The sequence below is a fragment of the Hemiscyllium ocellatum genome, chromosome 19, assembly GCF_020745735.1.
Source record: "Hemiscyllium ocellatum isolate sHemOce1 chromosome 19, sHemOce1.pat.X.cur, whole genome shotgun sequence".
Lineage (NCBI taxonomy): Eukaryota > Metazoa > Chordata > Chondrichthyes > Orectolobiformes > Hemiscylliidae > Hemiscyllium > Hemiscyllium ocellatum.
The window spans coordinates 775,948-796,027 of record NC_083419.1 but is presented as its reverse complement, the minus strand read 5'-3'; the positions used below and the strand labels follow the sequence as shown (position 1 = coordinate 796,027).

Genomic DNA, 20,080 nt, shown 5'->3' with positions numbered 1-20,080 from the left:
AGCCGAAAGTGTGCTGAACCTGCGGGAGGTCAGGCCACATGGCAGCAGATTGTAAGTGACCGTCTGCCGAAACTGCAAGCAGGAAGGCCACCCGACTAAGGAATGTAAGGAGGCCAAGAACTGTAATCTGTGCGGAGAGACGGGCCACATGTACAAAGCCTGCCCAAGATGAGGGGCCGCCACCTACGCACAGATGACTGGAGGTGGCAACACGAGCCGTGGACCGACTAAGACCAGCAAGGTACCACAAAACAGCACGGGAACAGTGTCTGGGCAGGCTGTAGCAGAGCAGATGGCAGACAGCGGGGAGATGCAGCAGCTGATCCAAGCTCCTTCAAGACAGACGGAGGAAATGGAAGAGGAGGGAACAAAGGAGGCAGAGGATTGGATTACTGTCAAAAGCAGGAAGAGGAAACCTCACCAGGCCCCCAAAGCCACCCAGCGGAAGCGACACCTACACGACGAGGATACAGGCAGCTGTTCCGATGACGAGGACGGGTGCAAGGAGGGTCGTCACCAGAGGAAGAGACAGAGTGCCTTGGGGAAAAAGGAGGGCAGTACCGCCCAAACAGGAAAAGACGATCCCTCTGAGGGGATGGGTAAAGGCCTCCCCCCACCTGGTGAGAACCAAGAGGTACCCAAAGGCCCACAGCTCCAGGTAACTGGGAGCAGCGGTCCTGTGACAGCCCCGCTGTCAGATGGAGAACTGGACGGTGCGGACCCTGGGCCCGACCCGAAAACACTAGAGTGGGGAAGTGGCTCCAGCGTGGAGCCGGACAGCTACCTCAGCCCTGGGAAGGCCCAGCAGTATGCACACAGCTACCCCAGAGAGGCAAGACCAGCAGCAAATGGACACTGGTAACCTCGTAAACTGTTAAAATGGGGATAAGAATTGCCAGCATCAATGTCCGTAGCATCAAATCGACTACGCGATGTGTTTCTACGATGGCCTTCCTGGCCAGCGTCAAAGCCGACGTCCTGTTTCGGCAGGAGTGTGGGATACCGCACCTCAGCAGCTACAGGAGATGATCGAACTTGTGGGCCCATGGGCCGTCAGTGTGGTCGGGGGGCAACGATAGCCGCGCCTCTGGCCTGGGTATTCTGTTGCGAGGAAGCAACTTCACCATCTTTGAGGCTAAGGAGGTGGTGGGCGGGCGCCTCCTCATCACCGACCTCATGTACAGGAATGCTCCCCTGAGACTGATTAATGTGTACGTCCCAGTGGGTAAGAGTGAACGGTTGGCCATCCTGCAACAGCTTCCACTGTTGCTGGCTACGTCTAGGCCGGTCATTCTGGCCGGAGACGTCAACCGTATCATTGATGCAGATGGACGATCCGGTGGGGTGGATCAGTAAACTGGACGCCACGTCCAGAGCCCTGATGGAAACGGTCAAAGACACCAAGCTGCACGACGTCTTCAGCACCCTGCAGACAGAGCGCAGCGTAGATACACCTGGTCACGGGCAGACAGGTCTATCCGCTCAAGGATAAATTACCTGTTTGTGTCCTGAACGCTCTCGGTCAGATCCACCAACGTCAAGCCGGTGTTCTTCTCTGACCACTGCCTCCTGCTGGCCGACTGTCACCCACAGGACGAGCAGCGGGCTGGTAAGGGAACTTGGAGGCTGAACACAGAGCTGTTGACCCCGGGAAACATTGAGGAACTCAAGAGGGACTACGTAGGTTGGAGAACCGTGAAGCCCCTCTTTGAGTCCCCAGCGGACTGGTGGGAAACAGTAAAAGGGAACATCAAGAGGTTCTTCATCCTCAAAGGTGTTCAGGAGGGGAGAGAGAGGTGGGGAAAACTGTCCCAGCTCCAGGAAAGTATGCAGAACCTGCTCCTGCTGCAGACGATGGGGGTCGATGTCACGGAGGAGCTCAAGGAGGTGAAGGGCCAGCAAGACTCGCTCTTTGCCTCGGAGGCCTCCAAGATAATCTTCCGGTCCAGGGTCCGCTCGGTGGAGCAGGACGAGACGTGCTCACGTTTCTTCTTTCAGAAGGTGCACAAAGAGAGCTCCGTGCTCAGCAGCCTGAAGGAAGAAGTTGGCTTGATAACGTCATCGCATGCTGACGTCATGAGGATCAGTAAGTCCTTCTAAGCCGGTCTGTATGACTTGAAGCCAACCGACAGCGCGGCCTCCCAGTCGTTCCTGTCCTCTATCACGGAAGTCGTAGACGACAGAACACGGGAGAGGCTGGACCAGCCGCTATCTCTAGACGAGCTGACCAAGGCCCTCGAGTCCTTCGAAAAGAATAAAACTCCCAGAAGCGACGGCTTATCGGTCAAGCTCTATTCCGCTCTGTGGGACTTGATTAGCCAGGACCTGCTGGAGGTGTATGTCAGTATGCACCTCATGGCAGATACCATGAGTGAACCCGTGAGGAAAGGCATCATCACCCTCATCTACAAGCGGAAGGGAGAGAGTGAGGAAATCAGAAATTGAAGTCCAATCTCACTGTTGAATGGTGATTACAAAATTCTGTCAAAGGTTATCGCCAACCGGGTCAGGTCTGCTCTGGGGGCGGTGATTCACCCTGACCAAACCTATGCTGTGCCGGGCAGGAAGATCGCTGAGAGTCTCGCACTCCTCAGGGATACGATCGCCTCCGTGCAGGACAGAGGGTTGGACGGCTGCCTGATCAGCCTGGACCAGGAGAAAGCCTTTGACAGGATATCACACAGGTATATGAGAGATGTTCTTTCCAAAATGGGCTTTGGGGAGGGAATCTGCAATTGGATCAGACTGCTCTACATCACAGTGTCAGTGCAATCTCAATCAATGGGTGGGAATCAGATAGCTTCCTGTCAGATCTGGTATCAGGCAGGGCTGCCCACTCTCTCCTGCCTTGTTTGTGTGCTGCAAAAAGCCATTTGCCGAGTCCATCAGGAAGGATGCGATCCTGAGAGGGGTGACTATTCCTGGCAGTGGGAGCCTGCAGGTTAAGGCCTCCCTGTACATGGATGACGTCGCCGTTTTCTGCTCGGATCCACTGTCTGTGTGCAGACTCGTGCATATGTGACCAGTTCAAATGGGCCTTGGGGATCAAGGTAAACCGAGGCAAGAGCGAGGCCACGCTCTTCGGGAACTGGGCTGACCAATCCTCGATCCCTTTAACCGTCAAGACCGACCAACTGAAGGTGCTAGGTATTTGGTTCGGGGGGACTGGGGCGTGCGCCAAGTCTTGGGAGGAGCGTATCAGCAAAAACTGGGCAGATGGAAGCTACGGTCACTCTCCATCGCGGGAAAAAACCTGGTCATCAGGTGTGAGGCACTGTCATTGCTATTATACACGGCACAGGTCTGGCCTATTCCCAGAACCTGTGCTGCTGCAGTCACCCAGGCCATCTTCCAGTTTATATGGAGATCAAAGATGGACCGGGTCCGAAGGGACTCGATGTATAAAGATCTGGGTAACGGGGGAAAAAATACACCCAATGCCACCCTCACCCTGATGGCCACCTTTGTGTGTGGCTGCATCAAGCTGTGCGTGGATCCCCGGTTCGCAAACACCAAGTGTCACTATGTACTGAGGTTCTACCTGTCCCCGGTGTTGCAAAGGATGGGCCTGGCCTCGCTGCCGCGGAACGCTCCGAGTAGTTGGACCGTTCTGTTTCACCTGTCCTTCGTGGAGAAGTTTATGAAGGAAAACACCTTTGACCACAAGTCCATCAGGAAGTGGTCAGCACGTAGTGTTGTTGAGACCCTTCGGGAAAAGGAGAGGGCGGATCCTATCGAGCGGTTCCCTGAGCAGACTGTCAAAGCCATTTGGCAGAATACCTCATCACCAGAACTTTCCAGCAAGCACCAAGACATGGCTTGGCTGGTGGTGAGAAGGGCTCTGTCTGTGAGATCCTTTATGCACGCCCGGACTCTCAGCGCACCCTGCCCTCGAAACGAGACTGTCACACACCTCCTTCTGGAATGTGCCTATGCAGAGGAAGTCTGGAGAGGAATGCAGTGGTGTTTGTTGAGGTTTGTCCGAGCAGCGCCGTGACGCGGGACTCCGTGCTCTCTGGCCTGTTCCCCGGGACACACACCGAGACGAACATCAACTGTGATCACAGTTGAAAATGTGTTGCTGGTTAAAGCACAGCAGGTCAGGCAGCATCCAAGGAACAGGAAATTCGACGTTTCGGGCATAAGCCCTGGAGGATCATCAACTCGGTGAAGGACACTCTCTGGGTGGTCCGAAACCTGTTGATCTTCCAGCTGAAGGAGTTGACCCTGACTGAGTGGTGCAGACTGGCACATTCCAAGGTCCAGGACTACGTGCTGAAGGTTGGGGCAGCTGCTGCCAAGGCGCGGTGGGGAAAGACCACCGTGTAACACCTGCCTGCCTAGAGAAGATCATGGGGCCCACGCAGAGGGGGATCTGCTGACACCTCAGCTACATATATGGATTAATGACTGATAACCGTACAGACCTGTACATACAAATGATAAATTCTGATCTGTGTATGTAAATGTTTACCTATGTATGGCATGACCAACTGTACAGACCGTCAAAATAGTTTATGAACAAAGTATATTTTTGAAATAAAAAACGTTTCTAGTCTCCGTCAATCGCATCACTCCTGTGTCGATTTGAACAATAATTATTTATCCTGCGCCCTCAATCCTTCGATTTCACTAACGTTTTTCCGCTGGGACCTCGATACATGATGGGCCTGGGAGGACTATGCTGGAGAACTGCGCTGAGCTGGGAGGACTATGCTGGAGGACCGCGCTGGGCTGGGAGGACTATGCTGGAGGACCGCGCTGAGCTGGGAGGACTATGCTGGAGGACCGCGCTGGGCTGGGAGGACTATGCTGGAGGACTGCGCTGGGCTGGGAGGACTATGCTGGAGGACCGCGCTGAGCTGGGAGGACTATGCTGGAGGACCGCGCTGAGCTGGGAGGACTATGCTGGAGGACCGCGCTGAGCTGGGAGGACTATGCTGGAGGACCGCGCTGGGCTGGGAGGACTATGCTGGAGGACCGTGCTGAGCTGGGAGGACTATGTTGGAGGACGGCGCTGGGCTGGGAGGACTATGTTGGAGGACGGCGCTGGGCTGGGAGGACTATGCTGGAGGACGGCGCTGGGCTGGGAGGACCATATTGGGAGGACCATGGTCTGATGAGCGTTTTGGCCATCTTGTTGCAGCTCTTGAGACCAGGCTGCTCAATGGATAGTGAGAGATTGAGCGATTGTAGGCGGAGTGCAAGGTTAGGCGAAAGCAATTGTTGAAGGAGTAATGGAGCAGAGCTCGAGCCGGACTGGAGCGGTCATGGAGTGAGGGAGAAGTGAAGGAGGAGCTGAGGAGGTACGGGATAGGAGTGAGGGTCAGGGTCAGGGTCAGGGTCCGGGTCCGGGGGAGGGGCCGGGCGGGAGGAAGGGGGAGGGGGGGCCGGGGTCGCGGACACAGGGACAAGCCCCGGGCCCGGGAATTCGGACGGTTGGTCACCGCCCCCTAACGCCCCGCGGATAGACCCCCCCCTCACCCCCCCGATCCCCGCCCCCTCCACCAGCTTCTTCCCTCTTCCCCCCCACCCTCACTCCCCCCACCCCGTCACCCCCCTCACCCCCCCACCCCCCACCCCGTCGCCTCCCCACCTTGTCACCACCCTCCCACCCCCTCATCTCCCCCACCCCCACCCACCCCCACCCCATCACCACCCCCATCCCATCACCACCCCCATCCCATCACCACACACCCACCACATCATCACCCCCTACCCCCACCCCATCACCACCCCCATCCCATCACCACACACCCACCACATCATCACCCCCTACCCCCACCCCATCACCACCCCCATCCCATCACCACACACCCACCCCATCACCACCCGCACCCTGTCACCACCACCCACCCCATCACCCCCCCCACCCACCCCATCACCCCCCACCCCCACCCACCCCATCACCCCCCACCCCCACTCACCCCATCACCCCCCCCCCACCCACCCCATCACCCCCCACCCCCACCCCATCACCCTTCCCACCCTGTCGGCACCCCCACCCCGTCATCCCCCCCACCTGTTGCCCCCCCGCCCGTTGCCCCCCAACCTTGTTGCCCCCCCACCCCATCGCCCCCCCACCTGTCGACCCCCCACCATGTCGTTCCGTCGCCCTGCCCCCCACCCCGTTGCCCCCCCTACCCCGTTGCCCCCTCCACCCCGTTGCCCCCTCCCACCCGTCGCCCTCCCACCCCGTCCCCCCCTTGTCTCCCACCCCGTCCCCCACTTGTCTCCCACCCCGTCGTCCGCCCTCCCCCTTGCCTCCCATCCCGTCGCCCCCCATCCTCCCCATTCCCCTGTCCCCACCCAAGTCAAGTCAGTAACTGTTCTCCAGTTTAATGATAGATTGAAGTTGTTGATCTCACCACGGAACCTGTTTTGCAGTGAATGTGAACTGTAAAAAAAAATGTCGGATTTAGTCAGAGCTTGTCAATGTGCTACTTTCTGGCATCATCATTTGTTTGCGCCTTTTTAAGTCATGCTTCCCATCCCATTAAGATAGTGATTGTGAGAACATAATTTTGCAGCAATGCTCAGGACTATTCTGAGTAACACTTATTCATATTTGAACCTTCACTATAGCTACAAAAAGTCATATTTGACAACAAAAAGACATCTCAATTGATTTTGATTCTGACTGTCTTCCTGATACATGAACGTATAGAGAGTTCCCAATTGCGGACCATGACTGGACTTTTCCTCATGACTGTGCTGATCCCACTGCTCGTGCCTTTCATGGACTCTGCCAGAGAAGTAACTGGCAGTGGCTCATGAAGAAGCTTGTGATGGAAGACTAGCCAGGTGGTGAGAACTCAGTAAGAACCAGTGTTGACAGTCATGCTCCATATTTCATGCCAGTCATTTTTGCTTCTGAGCCTTGTGCATTACTGAATTTCCCAGGTAATAGATGTTCAAATTTCATTTTGTGGCCGACGTGCAGATACATGATATCTGTCCACCTGGGGCTCAGCCGAGAGGGCACATTCTGCATAAATTCTTTGTGTGTTTGTTGATATCAATCTTTGTGGTAGTAGGCTCTCTAGTTGTTGAAAACCTGTGACACATTTGTAATTTGTTTGGGGAGTTGCAAGTCTGAACCTGAATTATCTGACTGCTCCAGAATGTGAACATTTCATGTTCTGCAGATATTGCAAAATAAGTGAAAGTGTTGAAATTTTTTTTTAATGCTTTTTCTCACATCATTAATCATTTATGTAAAGGAAATGAAACTCTTTGGAAAACTTTCTGTAGAGTATAGTGTAAACTTGAGTATCTTTGTCTTTTATGATTTCCACTTGTTCTTCAGTGGTGTAGCTTCTTGTTGAGTATTATGGTATTTGATGACCTTGAGCACTGTGCACTGATTTGGAAACCGATCAGATGTAATGAATGGTCAGAACCTTACTGTGTTAACTAAGTTTGGTTCTATGGTGTTTATGTATAGCAGAGATTCGGATGGGTTCACTCAGAGTGTAAACTGTTAAACAGCCCAACTCAGTTATGCTTTTCTCTTTATTGGGGTCCATTTTCATTTGTTCCATAACAATCCGAAACAGTGACCCTTCTTCATAGCAGAAGGGTCTGAAGATGAGTCAATGGCCTAGAAATGTTAACTGCTTTCTCTCCACATATGATGCCTGACCTGCTGAGTTTTTCCAGCAATTTCTGTTTTTGTTTTGTTTGTTCCATGTTGTTCAACAATGTTCATATTTTGCACAGCAGCTTACACAATGTGATCTTGCATAATAGGTTTTGACAGTTTATTTGGGTGGTGAAGGTTGTGATGTTGTAGTGTTGTTTCAGCAAGGGTCCAACAAGGAGGCATTGTGGAATATTTAGTGGAATTCAGCGACCAATACTTAAACTGCAACCCTGCCTGAGATGAGGATGCAAAGCTGTTCTGAAGAAGAGTCATTGGGCTTGAAACATTACCTCTACTTTCTCTCCAGAGGTGCTGTTATAACTGCTGAATTTATCCAACGCTTGGTTTTTATTTCAGAAGCTGGAGACTTGTTTTGTGAGTGGCCCAATGCTGTACCGTATGCTTGACCTGGCCAATATTTGCCACTTAGCCAATTTCTGACAATATTATCTGACCAGTACTACAAAGTCATTTATGAACAAAGAGACTCTGGTCTATCAAATACATGCCAGCTATCTGTAGAGCAACAGAAACAGAGTGCTGGAGAAACTCAACAGGTCTGGCAACAGGAGAGAGAAACCAACCTCGTATTTTGAGTCTGATATAACTCTTTGGAAATGAAAGGGCTAGAAAATGGTGGGTTTGACAGAGGGAGAGAGGGGATGAGTAGAAGAAATTGTCAGAGTGCCCAGAACAAAAGACAAAAGCATGACTCATGGTTGTGGAGAAAGAGAGATATAAAATGGGTGTAAATGAAACTTGAAAAATGTGTTGGTGGAAAAGCGCAGCAGGCCAGGCAGCATCCAAGGAGCAAGAGAATCGACGTTTCGGGCACCCGGAAGCGGCAAGGACAGACCACTATAAATGCCGGAAGAAACATCAAAGAAGCGCTTCGCAGGAGGCTCCAGAGCACTGATAATGTCTCCTAGCCAGGGGACGAAACGTTTGCAACAAAAACTTCCAGCTCGGCGAACAGAACCACTACAACATGAAAGTAAAATGCTGCTTCTCTTGGAAGGTGTGTTTGGGATCTCAGACAGTGAGGAGGGAGGAGGGAAAACATTTGTAATTGCATGGAAAAGTGCCATGGATGAGTGAGGGAGTGTTGGAGGAATGAACTAGAGTTTTGCAGCAAAAACGGTTTGTGGGAATGCTGACAACGAAGGAGAGATGATGTGTTTGGAATAACCTGCTGGAAGTCATAGAAATTATGTTCCTTTGAATGCTGAGACTGTTGGAATGGAAGAGGGGTGAGGGGAACCATGCTGTTGTGGGACAAAGGGGAAGTGGTGTGAGCAGAAGGATGGGAGGTGGGGCAAATACAGTTGAGAGTGCTGACAACCATGGTGGAGGGAGAGGGAATCCTTTGTTGAGGAAGAAGCAGTTTATGTCAGAGGCTCCCCAGTGTAAGCTGGTTTACTTGTAAGTGAGGAGATGAAGAAACTTGAAGAATGGAATGGAGTCTTTGCAGGAAGCAGGGTGTGAAGAAGCCACTGAGCCTGCTGCACTGTTGAAATGAATCACAAAGCAAGCTGGGGAAACAATATCTCATCTCCAGTTTATGCAGTTCCCAGCATCTCGGAGTCAACATTGAATTTTCCAACTTCATAGTATTCTGATCAACCTTAAATCCCGAAACATACCATCTCAATTTAATTGTCTTCAATGAGAAAAACCCCAGATTTGCAAATCCATCTTGTAACTAAAAACACCAGTCTGTGGAACACCACCTTTCCACACTTTTGAAGACTTGCGCCCTTCCTTATATCTACTAACAGTTGATGAAGTCCTCTCGCTGTAACTAGTGAGCTAAATATCTATTTTCTCTCATTGTCTCTCTTTATGATGCTCAAGATCCCATTTCTGTTCTTCATTCTTTCATGCCATTTGCTGCTTGTCCTGATTCGCCATGGTGGATTGATCTGGAGTTACCTGTCAGCCAGACCTGTTCGCAGATTCCCTTCCCTCAATTAATGAACCATATTGGTTTTTTTGGATTCACTTCTCTAGTTGAGGCTATCCAATGTTATATCAAGGTTTATAATAACCTGCTTGCTTCTCTATTCTGTCCTTTTTTTTTAAAAAGCACAGGATCCAGTGTGCTTTATTAATTGTTCACTGATATTTTCAATGATTTATGTACTTATATATCCAGGACCCTGTCCTGCTTCATTCCATTTAAAATTTAGAACCTTCCAACAGTGAGGTGAAATAGACTGGTTGTATTTGCTAGGTTATCTGGGATTCTTCTCGCGTATAAAGAATCAGAATGGGGCTAATAACCCGTTACAAAAAGGATTTCCAAGTAAAGATAGGAAGGTTGCCTGAGATACCAAGGAAGAAGGTACTGCCCAGGTCAGTGAAAGAGAAAGTACCTAAGGTAGTGGAAAAAGTGAAAATTAACAAAGAGAAGACACTAAAAGCTTGGAGTATGCTAGGAATGCATCTTGGGTACTGTTGGGAATAAGCTTGAATATTTCAGTGACACTTTAAAATCTTTCAATCACAGAAACAAAGAAGATAGGAGCAGGAGGAGACTATTCAGCTCTTTCAGCTTCTCTGAGATTAATCATGATCATGGCTGATCGTCCAATTCAATAGTCTAATCCTGCTTCCTCTCCGTAATCTTTGATCCCATTTGCCCCAAGTGCTAAATCTAGTTGCCTGATGAATACATTCAATGTTTTGGCATCAACTACATCCTGTGATAATGAATTCCACAAGCCCATCACTCCCTGGATGAAGAAATGCTTCCTCATTTCTGTCATATCCACAGTTTGTGACCCCGGTTCTGGACGCACCCATCATCGGAAACATCCTCCTTGCATTACTGTGTCTAGTTCTGTTACAATTTTGTAAGTCTGTATGAGATGCTCCGTCATTCATTTGATCTCCAACAAAAGCAATCCTAACCTACTCAGTCTCTCCTCTTAGATGAGTCCTGCCAGCCCCAGAATCAGCCTGGTAAACCTTCGCTGTGCTCCCTTTGAGAGCTAGAGCATCCTTCCTCAGAAAAGGAGACAAAAACTGTACACACTATTCTAGGTGTGTCACCAAGGCCCTGTATAATCATAACAACACATCCTTGTTCCTATACTTGAAATCTCTCGCAATGAAGGCCAACATACCATTTGCCTTCTTTACTGTCTTCTGCACCTGCATGCTTGCTTTCAGTGACTGGTGCACGAGGACGTCCAGGTCCTGATCCACACTCCCCCTTCTCAGTTTACAGCCATTCATGTAGTACTTTGCTGCCTTGTTTTTGCTTTCTTAGTTATAGGAGTGGCTCCAAAAAACTAGACAATTTCAAGTGTTATATCCTTGTTCAGGGCTGTCAACCTCTCTCTATGCATTCATTTTCTATCACTTCCCGTCTGAACCTTTGATGAATGTCTGGTTCTTAACCATATTAGCTATCTGATGTCTGTCAGTTGCACCCTTTTCCTGTTTCATCTTATGTACTCTTTTGTCAGCCAAGGAGTTCTGGGTTTGTTTTTCCTTTCTATCCTACTCCACCCTTAGAAAAACCCAGTACGCTTATATCCTTACAATTTATATCAGGAAAATATGATTCCAGGAAAGGTTGGTTCCATATCTTGTTCCTCTGAGTTGTTTAACTTCCCAGGGATTGGCAGCTCTAGCACTACAATTGGAACATATCTGCAGTTGTTCCTGAATGACAGTATAGTGCAAATTCTAATTGAGAACTGAAGTCTGTGAAGCTCATATTTTTAAAACAAGAGATGCACTGTGAACAAAACTTGGCACACCCAAGAGTTTCTCTCCTTCCTTCGTATTTCAATTTCACACAATAGGGTAGAAAGTTCAGTTAATCTAGTATGCATTGCTTTACCAGGAATTATCTAATTTTGAATGGTGAGTTAATATACAAGGGTGGATATTTTGCTTTTTATTATTTTAAAATTTTAATTTAGCCCATTTTTCCCAATCAGCCTGTGTGAAGATGTTATTACATACCTCTGGAGAAGGTGGATCTTTAACCTGGGCCCCTCGGTGCAGTGGTAGGGACAGTATCACTGCATCAAATAGCTAATCTTTCATTTAACTCCATACTCCCATCTTTAACCTCTATCCCTCAATATTCTGGGAACATAGCTCTGTGACACAAAATAGGGAAGACAAGTGGTAGGGATGACCCCACGAGTCTTGAAAAGGATATGCCTGTCGACCGGTTAAGTGAGTGGGCCAAACTTAACAGATGGAATGTACTTGGGGAAAATTGAGGTTATGGACTTTTGCAGAAATAATAGAGGAATGAATATTATTAACATGGAGGAAGACTGCAGAAGGCTCCTCGATAGAGGGTTCGGGAATCCTCCTCTGTGAATATCAAAAAGCTAGCATACAAGTTCAGGCATTAATAGGGAAGGCAAATAACATTTTGGCCTTTATATCAAAGGGAATAGAGTATAAAAATGAGAACATTTTGCCAGCAGTAGGCAAACCACAGCTGCAATACAGTGTACGGTTTTGGGCTCTTAAATAAGCAAAAGAAATATTGACATTAAGTGCTTCCAGAGAAGGTTCACATATGCTGGTCCCAGATATAGAGGTTAAGTAAATTGAGCCTGTACTCGTTGGAATATAGATAAGTTTGAGGTGACCTTATCGAAATAGACAAGATTCTTAAAGGGTAGATACAGTAAAGTTGTTTGCACTTGTGGGAGAATCTGGGACCAGAAAGCATAATTTCAATAAGGGGTTACACATGTAAGACACAGATGAGGAATTCTCTGGCCAGGGCTGTGGATCTCTGCAGAGGGCTGTTGAGGTTGGGTATTTAAATACATTCAGTACTGAGGTGGACATTTTCATCAGTTACGGAATTAGAGGGTTACAGGAAAAAGGCACAAAAGTGGAGAATTGAGGATTGAGATCAGCATGATCTCATTGAATGGCAGAGCAAACTTGAGGAATTGAATACGCTTTTTGCTCTTATGGTCTTTATCAATTTTAATTTTGAACTTAACACTTGATCTAGCATAATTTGTGATTTACAGAAAACAGTTCCGTTTCAACCACGGTGTATGCTAAAGTATTTCCACATTGGCTCCATACGCAGTAAATACTGTTTTTAAATGGTGCAAAGCACACCCGTGAAGAGGAACCCATATCGTTTGAAACTGATGGAAAGCAGCGCTGTTGGCTGTTCCTAAATAGTCTGTAACCTTGACCTGTGATAAGTAGAGGCAACAGGTGGAGGTGGAACAAGCACAACTGCCCCTCAGGGCACCACAGCAGCTGGAGAAGGCTGGCCAGTGGGGGTGGGATGAGCACAGCCCAGTTGTGCTTCTTGCAGCCTGTTGCATCCAGCTTACATCATGGACCAAAAACAGAAATGGCTGGAGAAACTCAGCACGCCTGGCAGTACCTATGGAAAGAAACCAGAATCAATGTTTTGGATCCAGTAATCCTCCTCCAAAACCTTTATGCCACTCCATTTATCGCTATTTCAAACTTCATACGTGAAAGATCTGGTTCTAACTTTCTCATGGTGTCTCTTCATCCTAAACTTGATTCAAAATATTATTTTCCCTCAATGTTGCCTGGCTTTTTCCTTAGTATCTTGAAAGTGGCACGGTGGCTCAGTGGTTAGCACTGCTGTCTCTCAGCGGTAGAGACCTGGGTTCGATTCCAGCCTTGGGCGACTCTATGGAGTTTGCACATGCTTCTCGCATCTGTGTGGGTTCCCTTTGGGTGCTCCAGTTTCTTCCCACAGTCCAATCATGTGCAGGTTAGGTGAATTGGCTATGCAAAATTGCCCATAGTGTTCAAGGATATGGAGGTTAGGTGCATTACTTAGGGGTAAAAGAAAGAGGAGTTCGTTCGAATGGCCTGTTTACATGCTGTAGGGATTCTATGAAAGCTTTATTCCATTTTCTTTACTGTCTAAATTTCACAGAATATTATCCCAAGGTTATGCAGTCACTTAGTAATTTAAAATTTCTATTTTGCAGTCTTTCCAAAGTCTGTTTATTCTTACCAAGTTTGCAATTCACTTAATATTGTCTAACCAAGGCTGTTTACGTAAAGTGTGATTGCATCGGAAATACGGCTCAGGTACGGCTCTTGATGCCTTTGTGCTCCCTATTCCTCATCTAAATAATTCTTAACTTTTTTTTCACTTTCTCCAGATACAAAGAGCAGCATGTATATTTAAGGCTGATAGAGATTCTTGATCAGTCGGGGAAATGAGGGTTACAGAGAAAATGCAGACAAGTGGATGTGCGTAATATTATCTCATTGAATAACACATCAGGTTTAAGGATTTAGGGTTAGCTTAACTCTAATCCTATCACAGCCTACTCCCGTTCCTATTTCTTATAGTCTTACACTTGAACTTTTACGATGACATTTTTTTTGTAACTGTTCGTACAAACTCCTCTGAGTCACTAGGATTGATACAAGGGTGTTGTTGACCAATCACTGTTCACTTGTCTCAACGAATCATAGAATCATACAATACAGAAGAGGCAGTTTTGCCTATTGAGTCTCCACTGACAAAAAAAAGCCGCTGTAAATCTCTACTAGTTCTACTTTGTAACACCTGACCCAGAACCTTGAATGTAATAACATTTCAAGTACTCATCCAAGAACTTCTTAAAGGTTAAGAATTTTCTCCTTTTATACTAGGGAGGCAATACAACATTGTGGTGTGATGTCTGTGGCCTATCTCTTCTCTAACTAATGCATTTCCTACCACTATTTCTCTTGCTTTCTTTTTTGTCCCCTCCTGTACAGTCAGGCCAACTATGGTGCTAGAAGCTTGCTTAATCTGAATTCTGGTGAGGAACTTGCTCCTTCATAGGCTTCCAAAACTGTAAACCAATTTATGAGAAGGATCCTAGGGCGCTCTTGTAATAGGGTGTTCATAGAATCCCTACACTGGGGAAACTGGCCATTTGGCCCAACAAGTCCACACTGACTCTCCAAAGAATATCTCATCCAGAACTATTTCCCAACCCAATTACTCTATATTTCCCATGACTAATGCATCTAACCTACACATCCCTGAACACTTTGGGCACTTCAGTGGGGATAGTTCACCTGACCTGCACATCTTTGGACTGTGGGAGGAAACCGGAGCACCCGGAGGAAACTGGCACAGACATGGGGAGGATGTGCACACTCCGAGCAGACAGTCGCCCAAGACTGGGATAGAACCCGGATCCCTGGCACTGTGAGGCAGCAGTGCTAACCACTGAGCCACCGTGCTTTGCCTGTTTACCCCTGAACTGCCTTTTGGTCACCCATTCCTTTCTTTTGAACATGTGTTGCTGGTTAAAGTACAGCAGGTTAGGCAGCATCCAAGGAATAGGAAATTCGACGTTTCGGGCATAAGCCCTTCATCAGGAATGAGGAGAGGGTGCCAGGCAGGCTAAGATAAAAGGTAGGGAGGAGGGACTTGGGGGAGGGGCGATGGAGATGTGATAGATGGAAGGAGGTTAAGGTGTTTCTTTTGTCTAGATTAGAGTGGCACTGGAAAACCAGAGCAGGTCAGGCAGCATCTGAGGAGCAAGTAAATCGACATTTCGGGCAAAAACCCTTCATCAGGAATAGAGGCAGGGAGCCTGCAGGGTGGAGAGAGAGAGATTTTTACAGAGAGAAGAGGAAAACATCTTCAAGGCTGGCATCCTTACAAGAGTATTCGCAGTAGGGTTAAAATCAATGAGGTAAAAACAAGGATTGCAGATGCTGGAAACCAGAATCTAGATTAGAGTGGTGCTGGAAAAGTATAGCAGCCCATTCCTTTCTTCAGCCCTTTAGCAGTAGTGTGACCTCTTCCCTAAATGTGCAATCCATGTAACTCTCAGCATGGCAGAAGCGTCAGTGTCTGGAGCTGCTGTTGAAGGGTGAGGCTCAAGTTTCTGCGGTTGGGAGCACTTTGTGAAAACGTGGTCATCTGGGATGCCAGTTAAGTCCATAACTACTTATATTTGGCAGATCACGTGTATGACTCAGCTGACCTCACCAGCCATGAATTTAAATTTGAACTTTTGTCTTTCTAACTTTTCGAATTACATAGTCTTATGGAAACTCCTTTCAGCTTAACTTTAGTTTCCTTCTCTTATTCTCAGGCTTTTATTTACCTTGGTGCTTCTCAGTTAATCCCTTAAACATGCAGTTCTTGGGCTTTGGTCTGTTTTTGGCCCATCGATCTAGGGAAGTAGTTAAGAAAACAAGACAGCAGAAAAAAATCTTCCCTTCCCCCACTTGACCTCACTCCCATCTGAGGAACCTGCTATACCCCATTCTTTGCAGTTTGTGCTCTGCGATGGTTGCACAAAGGCCTTCTTTTTATATTCTGTGCCTGCTTTCAACCAGAGTAACTAACAGTCACAATTAACTATCCAAACTTCAGAAACCCCACGATGAGGAGCAATTTTAAAAAATCTCCTTAACCCTAAAAGAGAGTTGATGCTTCAGAATTCCTGAAGAAGGGCTTTCGCCCGAAACGTCGATTTTCCTGCTCCTCGGATGTTGCCGACCTGCTATGCTTTTCCAGCACCACTAATTTGACTCTAATCTCCAGCATCCGCAGTACTCGCTTTAACCCCGTTTAAGAATTAAATCTAACTAAACAAGTTGATGTTATCAAAGAATTTAGAGTAATTCATACTAGATTCTAAGTCTCATTCTCCTCGCATCTTAGTGAAATGCAAGATTCTTTTAGGAAATCTTTGAAGTGAAATTGATCAGTTCTCGCAGTTGCTTCCTGTGTAAACTCTTGGGCAAATATCTTGTTCTTGTTAACTCTGTTGCTTTCTTATTCACCTATTTTACTTTTATCCACACTTGGTGTTGGGTTCCATGCACCCTGCATCAAAACCCAGAAAAATGCTATGTGCTATCTGAGTCTATCGGCATTGTGCTGATTTTGGAGGTGCTGGTGTTGGCCTGGAATGTACAAAGTTAAAAAGTAAACAACACCAGGTTTATTTGGAAGCACGAGCTTTCAGAGCGCTACTCCTACATCATTGTGCTGCTGTATCAGTCACTGCTTGCGTATTGATCTTCATTCAAGACCATGTATATCCTGCAGTACAAAGCTACAGGAGTTTTTATATCAGCAGTCAGGGAAGGTGTTTTTTTAATAGGAGATCAGATAGCTCCAAATGTTAGAAATCAGAATTGGGAGAATTCTGCAGTTGGTTTGCTGTTCTGTGGCTTGATGCACAATGCAGCTAATGAACTGCCATCTGGATCCTTTTACATCTATTTTTAATTCACACAAATTGACTGGAGAAATATTGACTTATATCATCTTCAGCACTGGTCTCAGAAATACTTCAAAGTACTCCTTGTTTTTTGAGATGAGTAACTTGTTTAGGCAAAATGCAGCAGTTTTATTGTAGGCTGCATCACACAGATTACATCTTGGTCTTAATGCTTCAGTCAAAGACTGGCAACAAAATATGATCATTGTACCACACTGCAATGTTTGTTGAGGTTAAGTCCTCAATTTGTGTCATGTGACCTGAAAACATAACCTCTGGATAAAGGCAAGAATGCTATCTACTAAAAACAGAGGCACAAGTAACGAAAAATGCTTGAAAGTTTGCCAGTTGCATTTCTTTGAGTAAAAAGTGCTGTGACTGGAAATTGGGAGTTCCATAGTTCACTTGAATAAATACTTAATATTGTAGGAGGGCTGTGATGTATAACCATGCATTATTAATTGGTGATATGATATTACATTGAATTCATAATGTAGAATGTGGCTATTGCCCAATGGCATTGTTCTGGTGTTTATGCACTGGAAGAACCTTTTAAAGTCATAGAGATGTACAGCATGGAAACAGACCCTTCGGTCCAACTCGTCCATGCTGACCAGATACCCTTACCTCATCTCCTTCCATTTGCCAGCACTTGGCTCATATCCGTCCATACCTCTCCTGTTCATATACACATCCAGATATCTTTTAAATGCTGTAATTGTACCAGCCTCCACCACTTTCTCTGGCAGCTCATTCCATCCATGCATCATCCTCTGCGTGAAAGCTTTGCCCCTTAGGTGCCTTTATATCATGCCGCTCATGATTTTGTAAACCTCAATAATGTCAATCTTCAGCCTCCGCTTCAGGGAAAACAACCCCAGCCTGTTCAAACTCTCCCTCCAGTTCAAATCCTCCAACCCTGGCAATATCCTTGTAAATCTTTTCTGAACCCTTTCAAGTTTCACAACATCTTTCCGATAAGAAGGAGACGAGAACTGCATGCAATATCCCAACAGTGGCCTAACCAATGTCCTGTACAGCCACAACATGACCTCCCAACTCCTGTACTCAATACTCTGACCAATAAAGGAAAGCATACCAAACGCTGCCTTCACTATCCTGTCTACCTGTGACTCCACTTTGAAGGAGCAATGAACCTGCACTCCAAGGTCGCTTTGTTCAGTAACAGTCCTGAGACTTTACCATTAAGCGTATAAGTCCTGCATTTCCCAAAATGCAGCACCTCGCATGTATCTAAATTAAACTTCTCAGCCCATTGGCTCATCTGATCAAGATCCCATTGTAATCTGAGGTAATCTTCTTCGCTGTCCACTACACCTTCAGTTTTGGTATCATCTGCAAACTTACTAACTATGCCTCTTATGCTCACATTCAAATCATTGATATAAATGACAAAAAATAGAGGACCCAGCACCAATCCTGTGGCACTCCACTGGTCACAGGCCTCCAGTCTGAAAAACAACCCCCCACCACTACCCTCTGTCTTCTACCTTTGAGCCAATTCTATATCCAAATGGCGAGTTCTCCATTTATTCCATGAGATCTAACCTTGCTAACCAGTCCCCAATGGAGAACCTTACTGAAGTCCATATCGATCACGTTCACTGTTCCACCCTCATCAATCCTCTTTGTTACTTCTTCAAAAAACTCAATCACATTTGTGAGACATGGCCACACCTCCCCCCTCACTTCCCTCCAAGGCCCCAAGGGATCCTTCCATATCCGTCAACACATCTCCTCCACTTCCCACTCCTCCGGCCTTGAACCCTGCCCCTCCCATCGCTACCAGGACAGAACCCCACTGGTCCTCACCTACCACCCCACCAACCTCCAGATACATCGTATCATCCTTCGTCATTTCCGCAACCTTCAAATAGACCCCACCACCAAGGATATACTTACCTCCCTACCCCTATCAGCCACTCCCTCCGCGACTCCCACGTCAGATCCACACCACACACCCCACCAACCCAACCGCGACTCCCGGTACCTTCCCCTGCAACCACAAGAAATGAAAAAGAATTGTCCACACCTCCCCCCTTACTTCCCTCCAAGGCCCCAAGGGATCCTTCCATATCCGTCAAAAATTCACCTGCACCTCCACACACATCATTTACTGCATCCGCTGCACCCGATGTGGCCTCCTCTATATTGGGGAGACAGGCCGCCTACTTGCAGAACATTTCAGAGAACACCTCTGGGACACCTGCACCAACCAACCCAACCGCCCCGTGGCTGAACACTTTAACTCCTCCTCCCACTCCGCCAAGGACATGCAGGTCCTTGGACTCCTCCATCGCAGACCATGGCAACACGATGCCTGAGGAAGAGCGCCTCATCTTCCGCCTAGGAACCCTCCAACTACAAGGGATGAATGCAGATTTCTCCAGTTTTCTCATTTCCCCTCCCTCCGTCCCAAGTCAGCACCGCGTTCTTGACCTGCAATCTTCTTCCCGACCTCTCCGCCCCCACCCCCTCTCCTATCAATTTCACCTTAACCTCCTTCCACCTATCGTATTCCCAACGCTCCTCCCTACCTTTTATCTTAGTCTGCTTGGCACACCCTTCTCATTCCTGAAGAAGGGCTTCTGCCCGAAACGTCGATTCTCCTGTTCCTTTGATGCTGCCTGACCTGCGTTTTTCCAGCAACACATTTTTAAGCCCTTACCCACGCACAAAGCCATGTTGACCATCCCTAATCAGTCCTTGCCTTTCCAAATACGTGTACATCCTGTCCCTCAGGATTCCCTCCAACAACTTGCCCACCACCGATGTCAGGATCACTGGTCTGTAGTTTCCTGGCTTGTCCTTAGCATCTTTCTAAAACAGTGGCACCATGTTAGCTAACCTCCAGTCTTCCAGCACCTCACCTGTGAGTATTAATAATGCAAATATCTCAGCAAGAGGCCCAGTAGTCACTTCCTTAGCTTCCCACAGAGTTCTAGGGTACACCTGATCAGGTACCTTATACACTTTCTCAAATATGTACATAGGCCGACTACGGGGGAGGCCATATTGGATTTGGTGCTAGGCAACGAGCCAAACCAGTCATCAGATCTCTCTGTGGAAGGGCATTTCAGTGACCGTGACCACAACTGCCTCACTTTTACCATAGCCTTGGGGAGGGATAAGAACAGACAGTATGGGAAGGTATTTAATTGGGGGAGGGGAAATT

General features: G+C 47.5%; 1 protein-coding gene across 6 annotated transcripts in view; it reads left to right on the top strand.

Annotated features, from left to right (window-relative positions):
• Positions 1-5,166: 5,166 nt before the first annotated feature.
• The window catches only part of osbpl8 (oxysterol binding protein-like 8), a 419,660-nt gene continuing 404,746 nt past the window's right edge, over positions 5,167-20,080 (top strand). For 4 of the 6 annotated variants that reach the window (XR_009645711.1, XM_060839573.1, XM_060839571.1 and 1 more), the window contains exon 1: positions 5,168-5,306. The gene's annotated coding sequence lies outside the window, so the exon portion shown is untranslated. Of the gene's footprint in view, positions 5,307-20,080 lie in introns of all 6 variants that reach the window. The other 2 variants (XM_060839574.1, XM_060839572.1) reach the window with 2 other exon arrangements.